This window comes from Lissotriton vulgaris, chromosome 3_1 (assembly GCF_964263255.1).
Source record: "Lissotriton vulgaris chromosome 3_1, aLisVul1.2, whole genome shotgun sequence".
Classification (NCBI taxonomy): Eukaryota; Metazoa; Chordata; class Amphibia; order Caudata; family Salamandridae; genus Lissotriton; species Lissotriton vulgaris.
Genome location: NC_141689.1, coordinates 1,851,905,171 through 1,851,928,552, shown reverse-complemented (window position 1 = coordinate 1,851,928,552; position 23,382 = coordinate 1,851,905,171).

Sequence of the window (23,382 nt, the reverse complement as noted above, 5' to 3'; positions counted from 1 at the left end):
CATTGGCATGCCCAATCTGGGCAGCCCCCACTACAAACTTTGAAAAATAGAATCCCTGGTGCCTAGTGGGGGGGGCAGATAAGGGGCTATTGCCCCATCTGCCTTCCAGGGGGGGGGGGCAGAAACACTGTACCATTTTGGTGGGGGCATTGGATGCCCATTCTGGGCAGCCCCCACCCCAACGTAAATATAAAAAGAAAATCTCTGGTGCCTAGGGTGCTTTCTGCCCCCCGGGGGAGGGGCATAATTGTATAGGGGTTAGAAAAGGGCCTTGCTTAGGGGCCGCTCCCCCTCCCTGGTGGCTAGTGGATGGATGCCTGCTTGGGGATCGCCCTCCTGGGTCAATCCCCAAACAGGGATCCACTAGGGAAGGGTACCTTTGAAAAGGGGGATTCTCCCCTTTCCAACAATACCTCTCCCATGTTTTTCGGTGCTCGGGGGCTAAGATAGCCCCACAAGCATTGAAACTGTAAAACTGAAACTAAGTTTCAGTTTAGTTTTCATTGTAATGACGACAGCACACCATGCGCGTGATCGTCATTACAATGAAAACAGCCCGTGTGCTCCAAAGGAAAAAACTAAATGGGAAATCCCTCTGCTGTTTACAGCAGAGGGTTTTTTTTTAATGTGTGCTCATGGCGGATTGGTTCCGTCATGAGCACACTGGCACATATGCTCATGACGGAACCATTCCGTCATGAGCATAGAACAGTGCGTTATTCCAGAGACTCATATAGTTTGTACAGCAGACTTTGAGCTCCAAAGCAGCTATTGCAGCAGGGGTCTGCCACTCCCACACAAATACAAACTATAAGTCTGCAGACTATTAACATTATCATGTGGAAAGCGCCCACAAAGCGTGATGGAATGGCTTTTTGGATTGCTCTTTAAGACCAATCAGTTAGAAAGAGTGTATACATACAGTACACAGAATATACCAACTATGTGTCTCCCTCTTGGGATAGTGGCTCCCATAGAGGACTGTACCACTTGCAAAAGCATCTTTGCATGCATTTATACCAGTACACATGGTATGCCTTTTTTTAAAGTTCTCCCTGATGTACTTAGACAAGCACTAAACGAGCACAGAGCTGCACCAGCTCTGGACTTAGTTATGAAGTTAATGTGGAACTTCTCAACAGTCTCCTTAACCATCCTAAGCAACATAAAGGGAGAACCTTCAGTTAGGAAAGCACCCCAGGGGTAGGAGGTCTTAAGAATATAAGGATAGCCTTCTTTCCTATAGTACCTGAGGACGTCAGGGAAATTTATGCAAGTGAATAGGCCAAAGGAAAGCTCAAGCTTCATATAGAAACCAAGCGGAGTGGGACTCTAGTCCACATGTTATTACCCTACGTAGTGAACCACAACTACAAACAAAATATCTGTTAAAGCCAGCATCAAAACATGGTATTAGATCAGCTGCAGTATCAAGGCATCTTTGTGCCTTGTCTTTCACCAATGAACACGCCTCTTTTTCCCATCTCTGAGTCAGATAGTTCTAATAGAATAGTCTTAGACTATAGAAATTTGGATTCACACACCTGAACATATGCTGTACAAAACACGCACAGCACAAGTTTAATGACAAAACGGGTGGCCTAGTTTATATGAACAGGCTAAGGACTACGCTAGACAGTGCAACATTTGTCAAAAAATCACAGCCTCCACTGTATCGCCTTTCAGGTGATTTACTCAGAACATATCAGTCCCCTCCATTCAGCTAACCGATATCTCTACATATACAGAGAAATGCAAGCGCCTCAGCAGTCATAAAAGATTTGCAGTGCCTAATGTCAATGGGGCTGTTCATTTATTAGGTCTCGGCCTAGAGACGCACGAAGCGCGTTCTCGGCAGAGATCTATTGTAATCGTTTCAGCCGGCAAAGGAGACAAGAGCTGGGCACGCGCCCAGCATTTTCAATGGGAGAGGAGTGACAAGAGCTGGCCACTCGCGGATTCAGTCGCGCGCGCGCACACGGCGCCAGCGTCTCCGCCGCGCGCTGATGACTGCTCTCTTCCTGGCAGGCTTCACGGAAGGCAGCATGCTTGTTTGCAAATGTGATCGGTTTTGGTTTCCTGGAAACGCTCATTCCGAGACTGAGACTGCCCATGTGCTTGTCTCTCAACGGTCGAATAGAGGGCGCTCTCTCCTCGGCCTGTCCTCTCCTCTGTTCCTCACTCTGTGGCTGCGCCTGGACCCATGTTCCTGCCTCTCACCCAGGCAGTCTCTTTAATAGAGAGCACTGCCTCCCTTCGGCCTGTCCACTCGTCTCCCTCGCTCTGAGGCTTGGCCTGGACCCGTGTTCCTGCCTCTCACCTGGGCAGTCTCCTGCTGAATAGAGTGCACTGTCTCTCCGCGGCAGGCTCTTAGGCGTCAGACTGGAAATTTTGACCGGGTGTTGCGAATGAGGAGACCCGGGCCAGGAAGGCTTCCACCCCAGCGGACCATGTACCCGGACTACCCCGGGAACCTGGACAGCTCCTCCCGCAGAAGCAGCGGCTCCCCCGGGCACACCGAGTCCTACTCCAGCGGCAGCAACTCTATTCCCGGCTCCTTCCTGCAGGTGAGTCCGGTGCTGTTAGTTGCATTTCACCCTCCCGGGGTGCATGCGAAGTGCATTTCACCCCACCCTGGTGACTTGTCAGCTAGAATTACCCCAGCGGGATATGTCAACTACCCCAACATCTTCCCGAGTGCATGTCAACTGCACCAATACTTCCGGGGGGACATGCCAATAAAATCTGCCTTTTGCACTCCGGCCCGAGACATGTCTAATACATTTCAGCTCAAGTCGCCCGTTCCTGCCGAAATGTCATGTACAGGTCATTCCGGGGTGGTACGGTGACTACTTCAACACTCTCGGACGCACTGTAACTATAGTTCAGTCCCGGGGAACTTGCCAACTACATTAAACACCCGGGGTAGGGCAACTATTCTTAATGCTCCTAAGACATGCAAACGAAATTCAAAGACTCCCAGAGGGACATATCAACTCCCCTCCCCTTAACACCATACCAAACACACAGTTGACTTTACCAAGGACATTCCGGTCCCAGGCGCAAATCGGCCGCTACAGCCCAACCACAGAGTCAGATAAACATGTTTACATTTTACACCCGGGAGAAATGTTAAAAAGATCCCACCACCTACCGATCTGTCGATATCATTTCTCCCTGGGGCATAACTCATTTGCCGCGGGGACATGCCAGGCGCAGCCCATCTCGTGGACATGTCAATCACCTTTTGCCCTGTACTGGAGACAACAAGTCATCTCGCTCTTCCGTTAACATCAGGACATCTCACCCAACCCTAGGACATTTCAAACCTCCCCCACCTCCCCGCCATACAAATCAAGATAAGATGAGGACATTAGTCTAGGCCTATGCTTCCCAAACTCAGACTCAGCGTATCTCAGCCCGCGACTATCATTGGCTTATCAGCTGCCCCAGAAATGCCATGATCCCCCTCCCCCCAGATATTCATATATCCAATCTTCTGGTGAGCTCAACCATTGGCCGAGTACTGGAACAAATCTCCCCCCCCCCCTCTCAGCGCCTTAAGACCCTTGCGGGTGGTTGGTTGCGCTTTACAACCCCTGATTGATTAATTGATTTTAGAAATATATATCTACCGCCAAGGCACATCCGGGATATCTCATCTGCCATGGACATGTCATCTGTTATGACACCAAAGGGCATGTCAGGACATCTCTCCCAGCAAGCCCTGTTTACTGCACCTCGCCTACCAGCTTCATGCATCCACCAGCCCAGCAGCTCGCTCACCTTTAGCCTCTCCCTGATTGGTGGAAAGGTGACACTCTCTCACATCTATCGATCCCATTGGATAAAGAGCCGATCACTGCTGGTCACACAGTAAGAAGGCGAGGGGGCCAGCCCTTGTGTGAAGGATCTCAGTCAATGCATGCTCAGTCAGTGCATGACTTCCTGGCCAGTGGAACCTCCGCGTCAGCGGTGAAGCTTCCTTTGCCAGTCACTGAGCGTCGGCCTCACTCACTGAGTGTGTCTCAAACATTTTTGTTCTAGCAGGAATAACACTGACTGTTGCTGCACCGAACTTCCCAGTGATTTTCTCCTGTTAGTAAACTACCTTTCAGCGCATTTGTGAATAGATATTGCACATTGCCCTTGCCAAAAGCACCGCCCTATGTGATTGCTATGTTTTCCGTATTTTGTTTGTTTTTGTTGTCTAATGTTGTTCCTTTGATCTGTGGATGATTGAATACATGTAGGGTTGCAGCACATCGTTTATATGAATCACAAACAAATAAAACTTTTAGGTAAACCTGTTCGGAGTGGTATTTTACTGAAATGTCGCAGGGTCTATTCCACGCACAGGATAGTGCCTTTTGCTGTATGAGCATCGTAAACCCTAGCCGCGGTGTACCGCAGTGCTACTTATCCGGTGTGGGTCTCGTTTGTTGCAAAGGCAGTCATGTAGAAGTCACAAGTGTGATTAGTTATTTTTACCTTGTGCAGTTCTCATTGCTCGGAGGCTAGTGTCACTCATTTGAAGTGGGAGTCACTCATGAGATGGTGTCACCTATGGGCAGTATACCTTGCCTTTCTGTTGGTAGTATTTCTGAATTACTGCTTAGGTGGCATGACTTGTGAGTTTGTATTGGTGTCATTCATTCAGTATTGCCTTCGCTCATGTGTTCACACTCACCTGTGGTGGCACTGTTGCTCCTGTGTGAGGCCTTGCTTGCACGTGAGGGGTAGTGATATAAGACTGTGTTGTAACAACGGGGGTAGGGGGAGGGCGCATAGCTTATTTGTCTGTGTGGCACAAGTGTGTGTGTGTGTGGGGGGGGCTTGAATTTGCCCCCACTGCACACACCCTCTTTTGTGTTGAGTTGTTTTGTAGTACAGCTTGGATTTAACTTGGTATGATCTTACCCCGATGTGCCCGCATGTGTCTGTGACTCCTGAGGGAGCCATAAATTTGTAAAGGCAAAATGTACATTTTTTACATTAGAACATAAACAACTCTCAGGCAGTATTTATTGCACAACATAGAGACACATTTTAAACTGCAATTTTGATCCACATATTTCTATTTACATATTGCAGGTCACAGTGAAGTATCTTGTGGACTTAGCATGACATTCGATCTTCTACTTTTAGAGAAGTCCAGGTTGACTACCTTACAGGCCCTTTCAGTACAGAATAATTGACTTGGATCTGGGAGAAAACGCCAGGGTCCTCCAAAATGTTCTTTTACAAAGCAAACTCCCCCACTTCTCTATAGGAGGAGTTTGGGCTAGCATGTAAGTTGTTCCCCCCCCTAACAACCATGCTGAAGCCAATACAAACATCACCTAGTGCAAGCACCGTCTCCCCAGGGCCATGTATCTGTAGTGCACCTCCCCAGCCCTGCATTATATGCTGCAGCACCATTGCCTCAGCATGAGCCAAAGCTTTAAAAACAAGCATTTACAATGCAATAGGTCTCGCATTATTAAAGTTTGAGCTATTGGCATTGTAAATGACAATACCTTTTATTCATTTGTTTTTAAAACCTGCAATCGGTGCATAAACCAGCCGTCAGTGCACACTTTAACAAGGTACACACACCACCAACCGTCAGTACACGCTTCCACCAGGCACACACACTACCAGCCGGCAGTGCACACTTCCACCAGGCGCACACACCACCAGCCATCAGTGCACAATTTCTACAGGCACACACACCACCAGCCATCAGTGCACACATCAATTGTTAACGCATCCACAAATAACTATTGTAGCAATCGCAGTATGGCGCACTTTACTTTCAAACATATTCATCTAAAGCGCAGCATGCCACCACTGCTACAAAAATAAATACACATTTTTTGGGCCTACAATTTATAGACTTTTGGTGCAATTGGTGTTGCAATATTAAGCAATGCCAATAGCTCAAACTTAATTAACCCGAGACCTATTGCATTGTAAATGCTTGTTCAATAAAGATAACATTCCAGTCTTTGCATGTAAGGCTTACATGGATTCAATGTCTGCTGTATGAGTTTATCTGCAATTCAACTGAACAATGTTGCAAAGAAGGCCATTGGCATGAATAAACACGCTTTGACTGCTAGAGTGCTAGGTTTGGGACTAAGTTGATACCATAATCTAAATGTACTTCAGAGAGTATTAAATAACTTGCCAAGATGACTGTTTGGAGGACGTGCTCCATATTATTGTCCCATCAGAGTTCTTATGTTTGTGCCTTTCTCAAATAATTCTGGGAATGTGGCAATTGAAGAAAAAGTTGACTTGGAGAAGCGTTTGAATGTTTTACGGAGTATCCAAGAAGTCAGAGTCAAGCCTTCTAACAAAAACCAGTCTGACGCCGTCAACTGTGAAGAGAAGGTTATCACTGCTGCTGATGAGTTGGTTCCCTCTGTTGGGGACCTAGTTTGAGAGAAAATGCACAGAAGGCAAGCTTTTGAAAAATCTTTTGAAAAATCTTATAGACCACCTGTCACTGTTCTTGGGGTAAAAGGCTCCAGAACTGTTATTCTTCCTCCTCTGCCTAGTTCTATTGATTATGTCAAAACACACTATGTGGCCAGTCCTCAGCAGTCAACCACTGCAGATACCTAGAAGGATTCAGACTAGTACCTCCCAACCTCTAACTACTTTACCCACCCTTTGAACAAAGCAGCACTATTTCTTGCCCGAGTCCCCAGCCGGTGAATAACTGAGACTAACACTCTACGCAAGAAGATTGAGTGCACTCGATACAGCAGATGCTGCTCATGTGACAGTGGCTACTGTCCATGCAATTCTATGTTTTACTATGAAATTCCACCTGACACGGTGTCATTTGAACTAATGCCCTTTCAAGTGCCTCGGAGACCAAGTATAGATATTTCACAGGCGATTTTCAATCCCTTTCAAAGTCACTCACCATAAGAGACTGATTCGTTCTTGTCAGTGGTTAAATGAGAAGTATTTGATTCCTCGGTGGTCCCATGCCTGGATCATTTTGGGAACTTTTCTTCTCATCATGTGGTTGATAATGATACTCGTTGTTCTACTGCTACTGAATGAACTTATGTCCCTGCAAGAACAATTGACTTGCCTGAGGTTCGTGAACTGCAGCCACACTCCTCCTCTCACAGACTCCAAAGAGGTCTCCATTCTATTAATATTACAACGTATCCTGTGCACTAGGGCATAGCCTGGCAAAAGGTCCAGTATCAGATTATGGGGCCCACTGAGACATTGTAATTGCTGTATTAGAACAAACGTGTCAATGAGTAATAATATAATACCTGGTTCTATTTCAGATGTTTGGGACATTGAGACTATTAAAAGAATGAAGTCTGATTTACAGCTTATGCTACTCTGAATAAAGAAGATCCTTTGTTTAACTCAACAAATTACAAATACATGTATTGTTATCATCAATATGCACATAGTTGTATAGAGTTTTAGGATCCTAGTTTAATTTTCCCGATTTATGCCCTTATATAGGTATAATTCACATTACCCTTATATAGGCATAGAAATCATACCCATATTTAGACATAGCCCATGCAGTCCTAATACAGGCATGGCTACTTTCACTAGTTCCAAAAAGCCACAACGATTTCTTGGAAAACTCAGCTTCAGCAGTCAGGGACATCCCCTTTCTTGAATATTGATTTGTCCTAGAAAGCCTGGCGTTTTCAAAGAACTATCGTTCTTTGGTGACGTTATTATGTCTGACTTTACGTTAAACCAGGCACCTTCAAGGTATAAATATGCCCCCACTTGCCCTAGCAAACACACAGTGGTTTGGAGTAGTTTGACTATCTACTTGCCCGACGCATCTCGCTACAGCAAGTGCCGAAGGAAGCCGACCCTCCAGCTGACGCACTGACAGAGAGGCTGCCTTTCTCTCGCTGAGAATCCAGCTCCGGTGTTTCCAAGCTCCCCTCGAGGGGTGTTGGGAAATCGAGTCCAGGGACAGAGATACCAGACCTCCTTCATTCTAAACCAAGGCACGGAGCTGATTAGACCCTAAGAGAAATCTTGGATAGATTCTTGGCAAAGAAACTAAACCCATACTTACTTCTCCCCTCGTATTAGACTTAGGTTAGGTACATCGGGGTAGGCATATTTTAGAAGCACCAGTTGAGTACTTTTAGTCTTTGTTATTTATGTATGTATTTTATGGTTTAGAAACCATACCATGCTTTTACAGTATTATTTTATAATACTCTTCTTGCTGTACGCATTATACTTTACAGCCAGTATTACGATTGTAGCAGTTAATTTCTTTTGCATGAGAAAGAAGACTGTTCAATAAATACTTTAATTGAAAACGCCCATCTCTCTATTTCTCTGCACCTCTGATGAAACGAAGCATGCATGATTGACTGAGTGAAATATCTATCTATTGTTTCCACGACTCTGAAGATCAGTTTTATCTTGGGGAAACAAAGTTGTCATGTTTATGCGGTTGTCAGAAACGAATTCCTTCTTGTGTATTCGCGAAAGTTTCTAGTGACCTCTGAGCTAGCTGGCACTCACAATTAAGTCTAATATATTCAATAGAGACCTAGTCGACTTAAGTCCTACGTCACATCTATAGGCAATATTATTCCAATGCTCAGAGCCTATCGGGAATATAGGCACCATACTACATTGCGCCCAACGTTTGGTACTAATTTAACACAAGATACTAGAGTAACTCAGTTGTGCTTTTCACAGAGACCCCTTTTTCCCGTAAATTACTCCAATAGACGTCTGGAGTGGGTAAAAGGATAAAATATCCCATAACTGAGCAGCACGAAAATCCTATGTATTAGTTTTTGGTATGTTCAACGTTGAAGGATACAGTGTTCTAAAATATTGTGCACCTTATCTTTGTTTCCTTGAAACTTGCTCTGCAAACTTTCAGTCAACAAAATGAGTGACAACGAGAACGGTGGAGCTGCAAGAACTGCAGCCCAACTGGGTTTTAACGTTACCGGTTTCCAAGAAACCGACCAGGATGCTATAATCATCCCGGAAAGCCTAAGGAAAACCATCGCTATAAAGCTTATACAAAATGGCCTATCATCAAGAGGTGGTAGGGCAATTTTAGTCATAGAGGCACATGAATATTGACAGACAGAGGTATTCTATTCATGGATTGTCTTCCCTGAAGCAAATCCAGTAACACATGTGTTCCACTTCTACAAAGTAGAGGAACCTCCAACGGAATACGTTCCTTTTGAGGACATTGAAATTCCATTAACATACCAAGAGCATGCGCTCTGGTTTAAAGGCGCCCTACAACATCAAAATCACATTACCAGGCTTGGTCCACTAGGTAGACCAGGAGCAACATGGCCAGTACTAGCCAGCTGTACACCACATCCTGCCATTGAAGAAATGTCAGGTCAAGAACTATTAGTTCAACTAAAACAACTAATAAAAATGCACAGACAATTGGTTCAATATGTCATGCGGACTCTAACAGTCCAACCTCCTATAAGGATTCCACAACAAACCCCTTACCAGGGGAACACAAATAGAATGACACCAGAGACCATACAATCAGTCATTGGTAAATTGCCCGCAAAACGGGAACAAATTCCATTCTGGTTAGCTCAAAAGATTACTCAAATAGAGGCAGTATTTCCTGACAGTACACCTCATGAGAAACAAAGAATTTTAACAATCTATTTACCAATGGGGATCGCACCACATCTGGAGGACTGCAACACTTGAGGTTCAGTCTTTGCCGCAATCTACACAAAAATTCATGGTGTTCCATCTATGGCGGTAATACCAGACATCCTGAAACAGATTTCAAATGAATACAGGCCAGAGCCTGCTTTGAATCTAGGTATGAAATTACTTAAAGATTTCAAACAGGTCTCAGCTATAATATTAGCTAATATTAAAGTGAAGCAGCATCCATGGCGATCCGCCAACAATTAAAAGAACTTGATGTAACTGAGCAACCATATGAACTAGCAAGAATAATTGAAAAATCCTATGAAAGACTAGGTAGAGATAGTTTGGGTGGGAAACCAGTAAAGCCCCAACTAACAGAAAATCCTGAAAAGGTTTTTATTAAAAACACTCTCACTACTCCAAAAAAGAGGTGGAAAAATACTAGACAGATACTTCCTAAAGAGAAGCATTCTCAATCCAGAGGGAATAGGGATAATTTGAGAAAACCTGATAGATATCAAGATACTGATACACCTTCCTCTTGTATCTGTCAAGGACCCCACAAGTCTTACCTGTGACCTGTGAAGTGATCTTGCAGAGACGACATGAGCCACCACCACCGGACCCACTTTACCCCCAAACTGACTTGAACACATGTTAGGATGATGATGGGCACATAGAAGGAGCAAGAGGACGTGAGATGATCTTGAGTGCTTGTTAAGGAACCTCTCTCAGTTTGGGGACCCACTGGGTATACCTGACAGCTGTAGAGGAGAAAGAAAAACCCCTTAGTACTGGACACAAACACACAATCAATCCCTTCTACTCCTCCTAGTATACGTAAGGAAGGTTACAGTACCTGTGGAGGTTGTCCTCAGGTAACAGTGATCCAGCGTGAGGTAGAGATAATTCCGCTGTGGTGCATCCACTGCTATGTGACCAAGTGCAGAGAACCAAAATCAGCAAATGCGCTTCCAGCGTGATAAGGCAATACCAAATAAACAAATGCGCTCCAGCGCGGTGTGGCAGGAACTTAGGCAAGGGTCTCCCAGTGCATAGAACCAAAATCAGCAAATGTGCTTCCAGTGCAATAAGGAAATAAAAAATAAACAAATGCGCTCCAGCGCGATGTGGCAGGAACTTAGGCAAGGACGCTCCCAGTGCATAGAATCAAAATCAGCAAACGCGCTTCCAGCGCGATAAGGAAATACAAAATAAACAAATGCGCTCCAGCTTGATGTGGCAGGAACTTAGGCAAGGGCGCTCCCAGTGCATGGCAGGCACGAAGAATAAGGCGCCTCCAGCGCGTTGCAGGCAAACCGGCAAGGACGCTCCCAGTGCGTTGCACAAAAAGAACAATGTCCCAACAGGTAATAGTGAATAGTCAATTAATTATGCATGCATACAGCATTGCTGGCAAGGAAAAAAGGAGAAAACTCTTTGAATTGAATTGAGATAGTCAATCATCTTATATTGTAATACAAGTTCATGGTCAGGTATATACAGTTTCAAGCAGCACTGCATAAAACAGATTTGTGACAACCATAATGTACTTGGTGCTCAAAAACGTGAAGGAGTGAACAGCATGAACGGCGCACTGAAAACAAGGTGCAAGTAATGTCCAGTGAGTGGCTCAAGTAGTGTGACAAGGTGATATCACAGATTACAAGATTCTTTCAGTTAGTGTTGAGCCACATTTGATGAGTTCGCCTGTTAATAAGCTGTTAAGTCGACGGTGTTTCAATCCACATTAGTTCGGATCGTCATCAGGACTTGGTTGTCTGAGTAGGGGCGTGCTGAGAAGGAAATTAGTTCAAGTTCAAGTTCAGTAATTTGTATAGCGCACTACTCACCCAGAGGGTCTCAAGGCGCTTGTGGGTGGGTGGGTGCATTACTTATCGAATAGCCAGGTTTTTAGCTGCTTTCTAAAGGAGAGATGGTTCTGTGTAAGGCGGAGGTGAGTGGGTAGAGAATTCAAGGTTTTGGCCGCTAAGTAGGAGAAAGATCTTCCTCCCACGGTGGATCTATTGATGCGCGGAATTGCAGTGAGGGCTTGATTGGATGAACATAGTTGGTGGGTGGGTGTGTAGAAGGACAGTCGTTTGTTGAGGCATTCGGGTCCTAGGTCGTAGAGGGCCTTGTGTGCGTGGGTGAGGAGACGGAACATTACTCTCTTGTTGACGGGAAGCCAGTGAAGATCTTTCAGGTGACCGGAAATGTGGGTTTGACGGGGGATGTCCAGTATGAGTCTGGCTGAGGCGTTTTGGATGCGTTGGAGTTTTTTCAGTAGTTTGGCTGTGGTTCCGGCGTAAAGGGTGTTTCCATAATCTAGTCGGCTAGTGACTAGTGGGTGGGTAACTGTTTTTCTTGTTTCGGTGGGAATCCAGCGGAAGATTTTTTTGAGCATGCGTAGGATGTTGAAGCATGATGATGAAACGGCGTTGACTTGTCTGGTCATCGAGAGGGAGGAGTCTAGGATGAAGCCCAGGTTCCGTGCGTGATCTGTGGGTATGGGTTCTGTGCCCAGAACCGGTGGCCACCATGAGTCGTCCCATGCAGAGGGGGACGATCCTAAGATGAGGACTTCCGTTTTGTCCGAGTTTAGTTTTAGACAGCTGTTCTTCATCCATTCGGCTACTTCTTTCATTCCTTCGTGTAGATTGGTTTTGGCGGTGTTGGGGTCTTTGGTGAGGGAAAGGATTAGCTGGGTGTCGTCGGCGTAGGAGATGATGTTGAGGTCGTGTTGTCGCGCGATGGTTGCAAGGGGACTCATGTACACGTTGAAGAGGGTGGGACTGAGTGATGTTCCTTGTGGTACGCCGCAGATGACTTCGGTGGCCTCAGATTTGAATGGGGGGAGGCGAACTCTCTCTGTTCTTCCGGCGAGGAACGAGATGATCCAGTCCAACGCTTTTCCTTGTATTCCGATGTTGCTGAGGCGTTGTATAAGGGTGTTATGACAGACTGTGTCGAAGGCGGCGGAGAGGTCAAGTAGGATGAGGGCAACTGATTCTCCGTTGTCCAGTAGCGTTCGGATGTCATCCGTAGCAGCGATGAGGGCGGTTTTGTTGCTGTGTTTGGCTCAAAAGCAGGACTGTGAGGGGTCGAGTGAATTGTTGGATTGAAGGAAGGCGGCGAGCTGGCTATTGACGGCTTTCTCGATGACTTTGGCCGGGAAGGGGAGGAGTGAGATGGGGCGGTAGTTCTTAAGTTCAGAGGGGTCCGCTGTGGGTTTCTTCAGAAGGGCGCTGAGTTCGGCATGTTTCCAGCTTTCTGGGAAGGTAGCGGAGTTGAGGGAGCAGTTGATGACATCGCGGAGATGGGGTGCGATGATGGAGTCTGCTTTGTTGAAGATGTGGTGGGGGCATGGGTCAGTTGGTGAACCTGAGTGGATGGAGTTCATCAGACGGACAGTGTCTTCAGTAGTGATTGGGTTCCAGGCGCAAAGGTTGTGAGAATGCTGTTTTGGTTCGGAGATGGGTGGAGTGGGTTGTTCTTCGGACAGGTTTTCAAAGCTGTTATGAATGTCGGCGATTTTGTTGTGGAAGAAAGAGGATAGGGAGTCGCAAAGGTCTTGGGAGGGAGTGATGTCGTTGGTGCCGGCGGTGGCGTTGGTAAATTCTTTGACGATGTTGAATAGTTCTTTGCTGTTTTGGGCGTTGTTGTCAAGTCGATCCTTGAATGCTGATTTCTTGGTAGATCGGATCAATTGGTGGTATTTGCGGGTGGCGTTCTTGAAGGTGGTCAGGTTGTTGGTGGTTGGGTTTTTTCTCCAGGTTTTCTCGAGGGTACGACATAACTTCTTGGATTTCTTAAGGTCATCGTTGAACCAGGGGGCCTTTTTGCTTCCTTGTTTGATCTGGTGGTTTTTCAAGGGTGCTAATTCGTCAGCGCTGTGGGTGATCCATTATGTGAGGTTGGTGGCAGCTTGGTGTGGGTCCGATGCTATGGCGGGGGGGGTTTTGGGTAAGCGATGTGAAGAGTTGGTCGGTGGTGATTTTGTTCCAGTTCTTCGAGGAATAGGTTGTGGTGGGATGTGGGTCGTGGTCTTTTTGTAGCTGAAGTGAATGCAGCTGTGGTCCGTCCAATGGAGAGCTGTGGTGTGATCGAAGGAGATGTGTTTGCTGGAGGTGAAGATAGGGTCGAGCGTGTGTCCGGCTAAGTGGGTGGGAGTGTCAACAAGTTGTTTGAGTCCGAGATTTGCCAGGTTGTCCAGAAGGGTGGTAGTGTTGCTGTTGTTGTTCTTTTCCAGGTGGAAGTTGAGGTCTCCCAGTAGAATGTAGTTCTCGGAGATGAGGGCATGTGGGCTGAAGTCAGTGATATCTTCATTGAATTGTGTGCGGGTTCCTGGTGGTCTGTAGATGAGGGTGCCTCTAAGTGTGGTCCTGGGGTTGGTGTGGATCTGGAAGTGAAGGTGTTCGGCGGTCGCGAGGTTATCGTCGGAGCTGGTCGTGATCCGGATGGTGTTCTTATGGGCGATGGCGATGCTTCCTCCTGTTTGGTTGGTGCGGTCTTTTGGGATGATCTTGTAGGTGTCCGGGATGGCTATGGCGATGTCGGGTGCTGATGAGGCGTTCATCCAGGTTTCTGTAAGGAAGGCGACGTCCGGTGATGTAGTGTCGAGTAGGTCCCAGAGTTCAGTGGCATGTTTGTGGATCGATCGGGTGTTCAGCAGGATACACTTCAGGTGGTTAGAGTCGGAGTACTGTTTAGAGGGGGAGGATTTGGCATGGGTCCTGATGCAGGCGAACTTGCAGGAGTGGCAAACGAATGGTCCGTGGGTGTGTCCTGGGGAAGCTACGCAGCATTGTGGGGTGCGCCCGGGGTTAAGGGCAAGGAGAGTAGCGGCGTCATAAGTTGGGTGAGTGGAGTGGGTTTTGCGCGGGCCTGGGGTTCTGGCGCTGGGTTTGGTCCAGGCGCGGACGGGCGTAGATGGGCTTACCTTTGGCGCACTTTCGGCGCACATGGGGCGCGAACGCTGCGCGTGAATGCTGCGCGCGAAGGCATCAGTCATATGCGGATAGTGGAGGGGGAGGGGCGAGGGAGGAGCAGCTGGGAGGCGGGATCGTGGTGGAGGGGACAGGCTCCTATGCACAACAACAACATAATGGCTGGCAAAACGAAACCGGAACAGGCCGGGGCACAGACAGGGTTACGCTTTTGGCAGGGGCACTGGCACGATCAGGCTATACACTTTAGAAATAAATACGGAGGCAATGCGATTAATAAAGGCCAGACAAAGCGAGCAGCACAAGAAATTACAACAGCTGAATATCGAGCACTATAATGGCGGATGCAGCTGGGGAGGCAATGCGAGCAGCGCAGGCACCAGGATTAATTCTAAATTTCAGATTAAATCAGCAGCACAGTGCAGCAGAGTAACGATACCCAGGTGGGACTAACGATACCCAGGTGGGACTAACTGGGAATAATTATGGAGCCTGCATGGGGGCAAGGCAAGGATGTGCTGGGCGGCCGTCTGCGATCCGCCGATGGCCGGGCACGGGTCCTTCCAGGATCAGCATGCCGGGGCAGCAATCAATCCAGACCTCCGGATTGATTCCAGCCCCTGTGATATCACCTTGTCACACTACTTGAGCCACTCACTGTACATTACTTGCACCTTGTTTTCAGTACGCCGTTCATGCTGTTCTCTCCTTCAGCGTCGCCACTTTCACCACAGACACGTTTTTGAGCACCAAGTACATTATGGTTGTCACAAATTTGTTTTCTGCAGTGCTGCTTGAAACTGTATATACCCGACCATGAACTTGTATTACAATATAAGATGATTGACTATCTCAATTCAATTCAAAGAGTGTTCTCCTTTTTTCCTTGCCAGCAATGCTGTATGCATGCATAATTAATTGCCTATACACTATTACCTGTTGGGACATTGTTCTTTTTGTGCACCTTCCTTACCCAGTCCTGATTTGGTATATGGGTCACACTCCTGTAACCTTTACTACCCAGTGCATTGTGGCAGCAAAAGAGTCTGTGCTCAGTGATGTGGGAACAGGAAGACAGGCAAAAAGATACGGCATGAAGCAGGAGAGCCGTTAGCAGAGAGCATGTCAATGCGGTAAAGCGTCACCACTGGTTCCGGAATTTGAAGCACAGGGCGGAAACCACGGTCCTTATGTGGTTCTCCGGAAGTGCTTGGGTTCACGACTGCGTCAGGAGTGTAGCTAGACTGCTAACTCCTCCGGAATGGAAGTCGGGCACACCGCATCAACAGAGGAAATGGAGCCGCAGCCCACTCGCAAGCACACAGTAAGCTACGCTACCGGACCATGACAGTATCTTTCAGACTTCCTCACAAAAATCGGAAAGAAGAGGACGGTCAGAACACAAGGAAGAACGCGTGCAGTCCAAAGACGATCAACACGTTCCAAAAAATAAGAAAACACAATTTACCAAGAAGAAGGTAGCAGGTCTAAAAATCAGACATGCCGAGGATCTTGAGGACACAACTCAAGAACGGGGAGGGGGCCCAGACAATGCTGGACAGCGCAGCAGAAGTTACCATAGCTCGCAAGATCCTGAAGGATCATCTGGAGACAGTGGACTTGAATTAGTATATTCAAGTTGAAACTGCCGATACCAGGGTTAGTGTACCCCATAAGTTATATGAAGTAACACTCCGGATGGAGGGGGACATAACTAGAAAAATTAGAGCACTCTTTTGGGAGAAGCTCTCTCTCTCTCTTTGTACTGGGGTGAATGTAAGACATTGTTCTGCATTCTGTCCATCAACTGTGTTTTTTGCAATTTTCACCCCGAGTGGGCTGGGTATGCTCAGACGTGAGTCCCAGGCTCTCCACATCACTGGAGTCAAGCTATCCAGGCTGAAGAAGGCTGATAGCCAGAAACCGGTCCTTGGATGCTTGATTCCGGTCTAGGAAAGACATGGCTTGGTAGTTCGGGCTGGACTGTTCCCATGAGGCACTGGGTCAAGGCTGATTTACATATAGCCATTGTCTGACCTAGGGTGGTGTGGAGTGCAAAAAAACGATGGATTTAGGCCCAGATCTTTGTACTGGGGTGAATGTAAGACATTGATCTGCATTCTGTCCATCAATTGTGTTTTTTGCAATTTTCACCCCGAGTGGGCTGGGTATGCTCAGACGTGAGTCCCAGGCTCTCCACATCACTGGAGTCAAGCTATCCAGGCTGAAGAAGGCTGATAGCCAGAAACCGGTCCTTGGATGCTTGATTCCGGTCTAGGAAAGACATGGCTTGGTAGTTCGGGCTGGACTGTTCCCATGAGGCACAGGGTCAAGGCTGATTTGCATATAGCCACTGTCTGACCTAGGGTGGTGTGGAGTGCAAAAAAACGATGGATTTAGGCCCAGATCTTTGTACTGGGGTGAATGTAAGACATTTTTCTGTATTCTGTCCATCAACTGTGTTTTTAGCTCTAACGGTTATGACATTCTTCTAGCTGAAAAAGACTGGCCACCAAAATTTGTCAGGGAGTGCCCACATGGCGAAGAGATCATTATGCCAGCCTTCTCCAATCATATTCAGATTCACAAAAAATACACCTATACCAGAAAATGGGCAGTAGCCCAGGCTCCAGAATTATATAAAAATCATGTAGGATGGGATGAGGATTCTCCTCACCATAAAATCCAGTTAAAAAATCAACCAACTGCTCATAGGCAGTATCCAGTTAACTCCTTCACTGCTAGGCCTTTTCCCCTCCTGTGCTAATCCTTTTTTTGGCTATTTGGGGTAGTGCGTGCTTAGGCCCCTGTGACTTTTTGACCACATAAGGTATCCACGCCAATTTTGCGTCCTTTTCTGCAAACATCATGGGGATTCTAAAGGTACCCAGGGTTTGTGGATTCCCTTGGAGGGGTCCCAGAAATTAAGCAAAATACAGTAAAATGTTTGTTTTTTTCAGAAAAATGGGAAAAACGGGCTGCAAATGAAAGCCTCTTAGGTTTTCCCTGCAAATGTTATCAAAAAAGGGTTTGTGGGGCTGAAATCACCATTTCCCAGCTTTTTTGTCAGAGAACCAACATTTTTTGCACAGTTTTGGCATTCTTCTGGGACATAGCCTATTTTTGCTATTTATAGTGCTTTCAACCTTCTTCCAGTTAATGGTAAAAATGAGTATGAAAGCAATAATGGATCCTGGGAAGCTATACATTTTAAAAGAGTAGACAAAATTCTGAATACAGAAAGGGGTCATTTGTCTGAATCCATGAAGGTTTCTTTATAGAAACTAACAGTTAAATATTGGAAAAATTGAACATTAGTTGGAAAAAACAGCCTTTTGTCTCAACGTTTCCACCTGTAACTTCTTGTAATTATGACAACTCTTTGAAAGCAATATACCGTTACATCCGTTGGACCTTCCTGGTTGTGGGGATATATAGGACTTGTAGGTTCACCAAGAACCCGACGAACCCAGAGCCAAAAACTGAGCAGCAACTTGCAATGGTATTTTATTATGTACCGGGTATAGAGCAATTATTCTTGGAAAATGTATACATGGAAAAATCGGTATGAAAGACACCTATGTATTTCTGAAATGTGTTAAAAAACTGTTTTTTTCAGCTAAAATTGAGGTTTGCAAGTGATTCTGGGTAAGGGAACGATGGGGGATCCACGCAAGCCATACCTCCTTGGAAGCCCCCGGGTGTCTACTTTTCAGAAATGTGTGGGTTTGGTAGGTTTCCCTAGATGGCCCTTGAGCACGGGGCCAAAAACTCAGGTGACCCCCCTTGCAAAAGCAGGTGGTTTTGACATAGGTAATTTTGAAGTCGCCTCACTACGTTTTGGGCCTTTGCCTGTGGCGGGTACTTGGGCCTCCCACACATGTGAGGAACCATTTTTATCGCAAGACCTGGGGGAACGCTGGGTGGTAGGAAATTTGTGTGAGCCCAGTGATGCCACGCTTTCCCACACAAAAATGTGTGAAAAACTGATTTTTTAAAGCTAAAATTGAGGTTTGCAGGGGATTCTGGGTAAGGAAAAGTTGGGGGATCCATGCAAGCCATACCTCCTTGGAAGCCCCCGGGTGTCTACTTTTCAGAAATGTGTGGGTTTGGTAGGTTTCCCTTGATGGCCGTCGAGCACGGGGCCAAAATCCCAGGTGACCTCCCTTGCAAAACCAAATTGTTTTGACTTAATTATGTGTTCAGTACTACAGCGTGAGATTTTTGGGACAATATTGCATGGAAATTGTGACAGACATTTTCAAGTTTGAAGGACATTGTGGATAAAAAATTAACTTGGAATTCACAATAGAGACATCACCATATACTCCCATGGTTTAACAATAATATCTACATTTAGTAGGTTATTCTTAGCTGGAATGTACACCTTAACAGAGACACTCCAAAGTTAAACATTCCAGCACAGCTATCTATTCCTCAAACACACACTCATACTGGTTGGATTTGGCATGAGGGTAAGTGATGGTTCAGTACATAAAATGTATTTAACAAGAGATTTCACACCAGGGCCGGCTCTAGGCATGTGCAAGCTGTGCACCTGCACAGGGCCACCAAACCCCAGGGGCCACCACGCCAATATATATCCTTAATATATTAATCATCCGAGGATGGATACATATTTGCGTGGTGGCCCCTGGCAGGGATTTGGCGGCCTCCGGCTCTGTTCCACTTCTAAACACCCTGACCCCCTCCCCTCTTTACTGGCCTGCGCGCTCCGCCCCGCCCGGACCCCCTCTTCCGGGCCCCCTACCTACTCTCCTTGCCCAGGGCCACCAGGAGCCTAGAGCCGGCCCTGTTCACACAAATGAAATGCTCTGTCAATAATTAAATGCATACAAACCGAACCAGTGACTCGCAACTCGTGAGCTGTAAAGCCACAACAAGGCACCAACCGTTTTACAGGCCATTCGAACCTTTCATACCTGATATACACAAGACCATTCACACCATCTGGGAGCAAAAACAACACATTACAACATTCACAAAAAGGGACAAGGTTCACCCTGCTTCAGAAAGAGAAAAAAGACAAATATTACTGCACAGCCATCTAATCCTCAAGCACACACACATACTGGTTGGATTTGGCATGAGGGGGAGGGATGATTCAGTATATACAATTGTATTAGCAAGTAATTTCACAAAAATGAAATGCACTGTTAATAATTGAAAGAATGAGAAACTGAACCATTGACTCACAGCTCGTGAGCTGTAAAGCCACGTCAAGGCACCAACCTCTTTACAGGCCATTCATACACCTTTCATATGTGTGACACATACAAAATATTCACACCACCAGCCGCTTGCCCATCACATTACAACACTCACACAAGCAGACAGCGCCATTCAAGGACCCATCACTTTCACACGCCCTCATTCCTGACACAGCAACTACACAAAGTGATGGACTGCGAGGAGTGGCGTTCAGCTAGCAGTGTGTGTAGTGGCCAACAGAAAGTAACTACTCACACACCGCCAGCTGAGCGCCAGTCCACCCACACCACAACCCAAGCACCAGGCCATGCACATCGTCAGCCTAGCGCCAATCCACTGACTCTGCCAGCCAAGCGCCAATCAACGCACACTGCCAGCCAAGCGCCACTCCACGCACACCGCCAGCCAAGCACCACTTCACGCACACCGCCAGCCAAGCGCACTCCACGCACACCGCCAGCCAAACACCAGCCTACACACACCACCATCACATTTTGAATTTGTTTTTACAAAAAAAAATCGCAAATAGATACAAATCTAGTAATACAAAATCTGAAACTAAATACATTGCACTAATGCCAACCTTAAAACAGAATAAAAATTTTCAAAAATACAGACCAGGCAGTTCATTTTACCACTCATGGATACTCCCAAAAATTATTTTGTGTGTGGTAAGCTCTATAACAAGCAGACACACACAGCCCAGGGTTAGAAGGACACCCAGGGCAGAAAAGACGAGTCTCCTTCCGCAAACCTCTTCGCCAACAGAATCTACATCTCCTAGTGGGAAAGTATTTTGTAGATGTGGGAGGAATGTAATAAGGAAAGTGGTGATCTTTCAATCAAGCCACATCCTACACCACTCCAAATCTAGGAACACTTACTTGTTCCACAACAACAAGGCTAGATATCACAGAGTGCTGAAACTGAAGAAATGTCAACTTGGAAGCAGGAGAACACTCCTTGAACACAATAAAAGCATTAATAGTTGCTAAGTTGAAAAAATGGATGGCCAACTTCTTATACCAAACATAAGCCTTCCGAATAGCAGTGTAAGGTTCCAACCTCTGACCTACTCTGTCAACACTACCCATGTGCTTATTGTAGTCCACACGCTTGACCCCGTCTTCTCATCCAGCAAGCACATCTCCTTCAGCCACGCTACCGGACTCCACTGGACCGACCACAGCTGCGTCCACTTCAGCTTCAGAAGAACTACGACCCACCACCACCCGCAACTGGCCCCCCGCCGGAGCTGGAGCAAGATCACCGCCGAGCAGCTCACCGCCTCCCTCAGCCAGAACACTCCCACCAGCACAACGGACCCCAACGAAGCAGCCAGCAACCTCACCAAGTGGCTGACCACCTGCGCCGATGACCTCGCACCACTAAAGAACCCTCCCAGCAGACCCGGCAGCAAGGAAACCCCCTGGTTCACCGACGAACTCAAGGAATCCAAGAAAAACTGCCGCAACCTCGAGAAAGCCTGGCGGCATGACCCGACCACAGACAACAGGATCGCCCTCAAGCACGCCACCCGAAAACACCATCAGCTGATCTGCGCCACCAAGAAGTCGGCACTCAAAGAACGACTAAACAACAACGCCCACAACAGCAAGGAACTCTTCAGCATCGTCAAAGAGTTCTCCAACCCCAGCGCCGGAAACAACGACATCACTCCCTGCAAGACCTCTGCAACTCACTCGCCTCGTTCTTCCACCGCAAGATCGCCGACATACACAACAGCTTCGACGCACAGACAAATCACCCTACCACCGAACCAACGCCCACCACCACCACCCTCTGCAACTGGACCCCGATCAGCACCGAAGACACCACCCGCACGATGAACTCCATCTACTCCGGATCTCCAACCGGCGCCTACCCACACCACGTCTTCAACAAAGCCAACGCCATCATCGCACCCCATCTCCGGGACATCATCAACTCCTCCTTCCACACCGCCACCTTCCCAGAGAGCTATAAGCAAGCCGAGCTGACCGCCCTCCTGAAGAAACCAATGGCGGACCCCACCGACCTCAAGAACTACCGTCCCATCTCGCTCCTTCCTTTTCCGGCCAAAGTCATCAAGAAGACCGTCAACAGACAGCTTGCCGCCTTCCTCGAGACAAATGGTTCCCTCGACCCCTCGCAGTCCGGGTTTCGGGCCAACCACAGCACCGAGACCGCCCTAATCGCAGCCACTGACGATATCAGAACCCTGATCGACAATGGGGAAACAGCGGCCCTCATCCTCCTGGACCTCTCTGCGGCGTTCAACACTGTCTGCCACCACACCCTAGTGAAGCGCCTCAGCAACATCGGAATCCGAGAGAAAGCACTGGAATGGATCATCTCGTTTCTCGCCGGAAGAACCAAGAGAGTCCGCCTCCCCCCCTTCAGATCTGAGGCCACGAAGTCATCTGCAGCGTACCACAAGGATCTTCACTCAGTCCAACCCTCTTCAACGTCTACATGAGCCCCCTCGCAGCCATCGCACGCCAACACAACCTCAACATCATCTCCTACGCCAACGACACCCAGCTGATCCTCTCCCTCACCAACGACCCCACCACCGCCAGAGCCAACCTACACAAAGGGATGAAAGACGTCGCCGACTGGATGAGGAACAGCCGCCTCAAACTGAACTCAGACAAGACGGAAGTCCTCATCCTGGGATCATCACCCTCCACCTGGGACGACTCCTGGTGGCCCCCGGCCCTGGGCACCGCTCCCAAACCAACGGATCATGCACGCAACCTGGGCTTCATCCTGGACTCCTCCCTGTCGATGACCAGACATGTCAACGCCATCACATCTGCGTGCTTCAACACCCTGTGCATGCTCCACAAGATCTTCAGATGGATCCCCACCGAAACCAGGAAGACCGTCACCCAAGCACTCGTCACCAGCCGACTGGACTACGGGAACACCCTCTACGCCGGAACCACAGCCAAACTTCAAAAAACACACCAACGCATCAAGAACGCCTCTGCACGACTCATCCTGGACATCCCCTGACACAGCCACATCACCGGACACCTGAGAGACCTGCACTGGCTCTCCGTCAGCAAGAGAATCATGTTCAGACTCCTCACCCATGCACAGAAGGCTCTCCACGAACTGGGCCCCAAGTACATCAACGACCGCATGACCTTCTACACGCCCACCCGCCAGCTACGATCGACCAGCCACGCCCTCGCCACGGTACCACGCATCCGCAGAGCCACCGCCGGAAGGAGATCCTTCTCCTACCTGGCTGCCAAGACTTGGAACTCCCTCCCCACCCACCTTCGGCGAACCAAAGACCATCTCTCCTTCAGGAAGCAGCTCAAGACCTGGCTGTTCGAGCAGTAACATTTCCCTTTCCCCCAGCGCCTTGAGACCCTCCCGGGTGAGTAGCGCGCTTTACAAATGCCGTGATTGATTGATTGATAGTCCAGAATGCACACAGGTTTGTGCACATCGGCAACCTGACCCCAAAGAGGCAAAGGTGAAGTACTCTCATCATGGATGGTAGTCAGCATGTCCACATCCC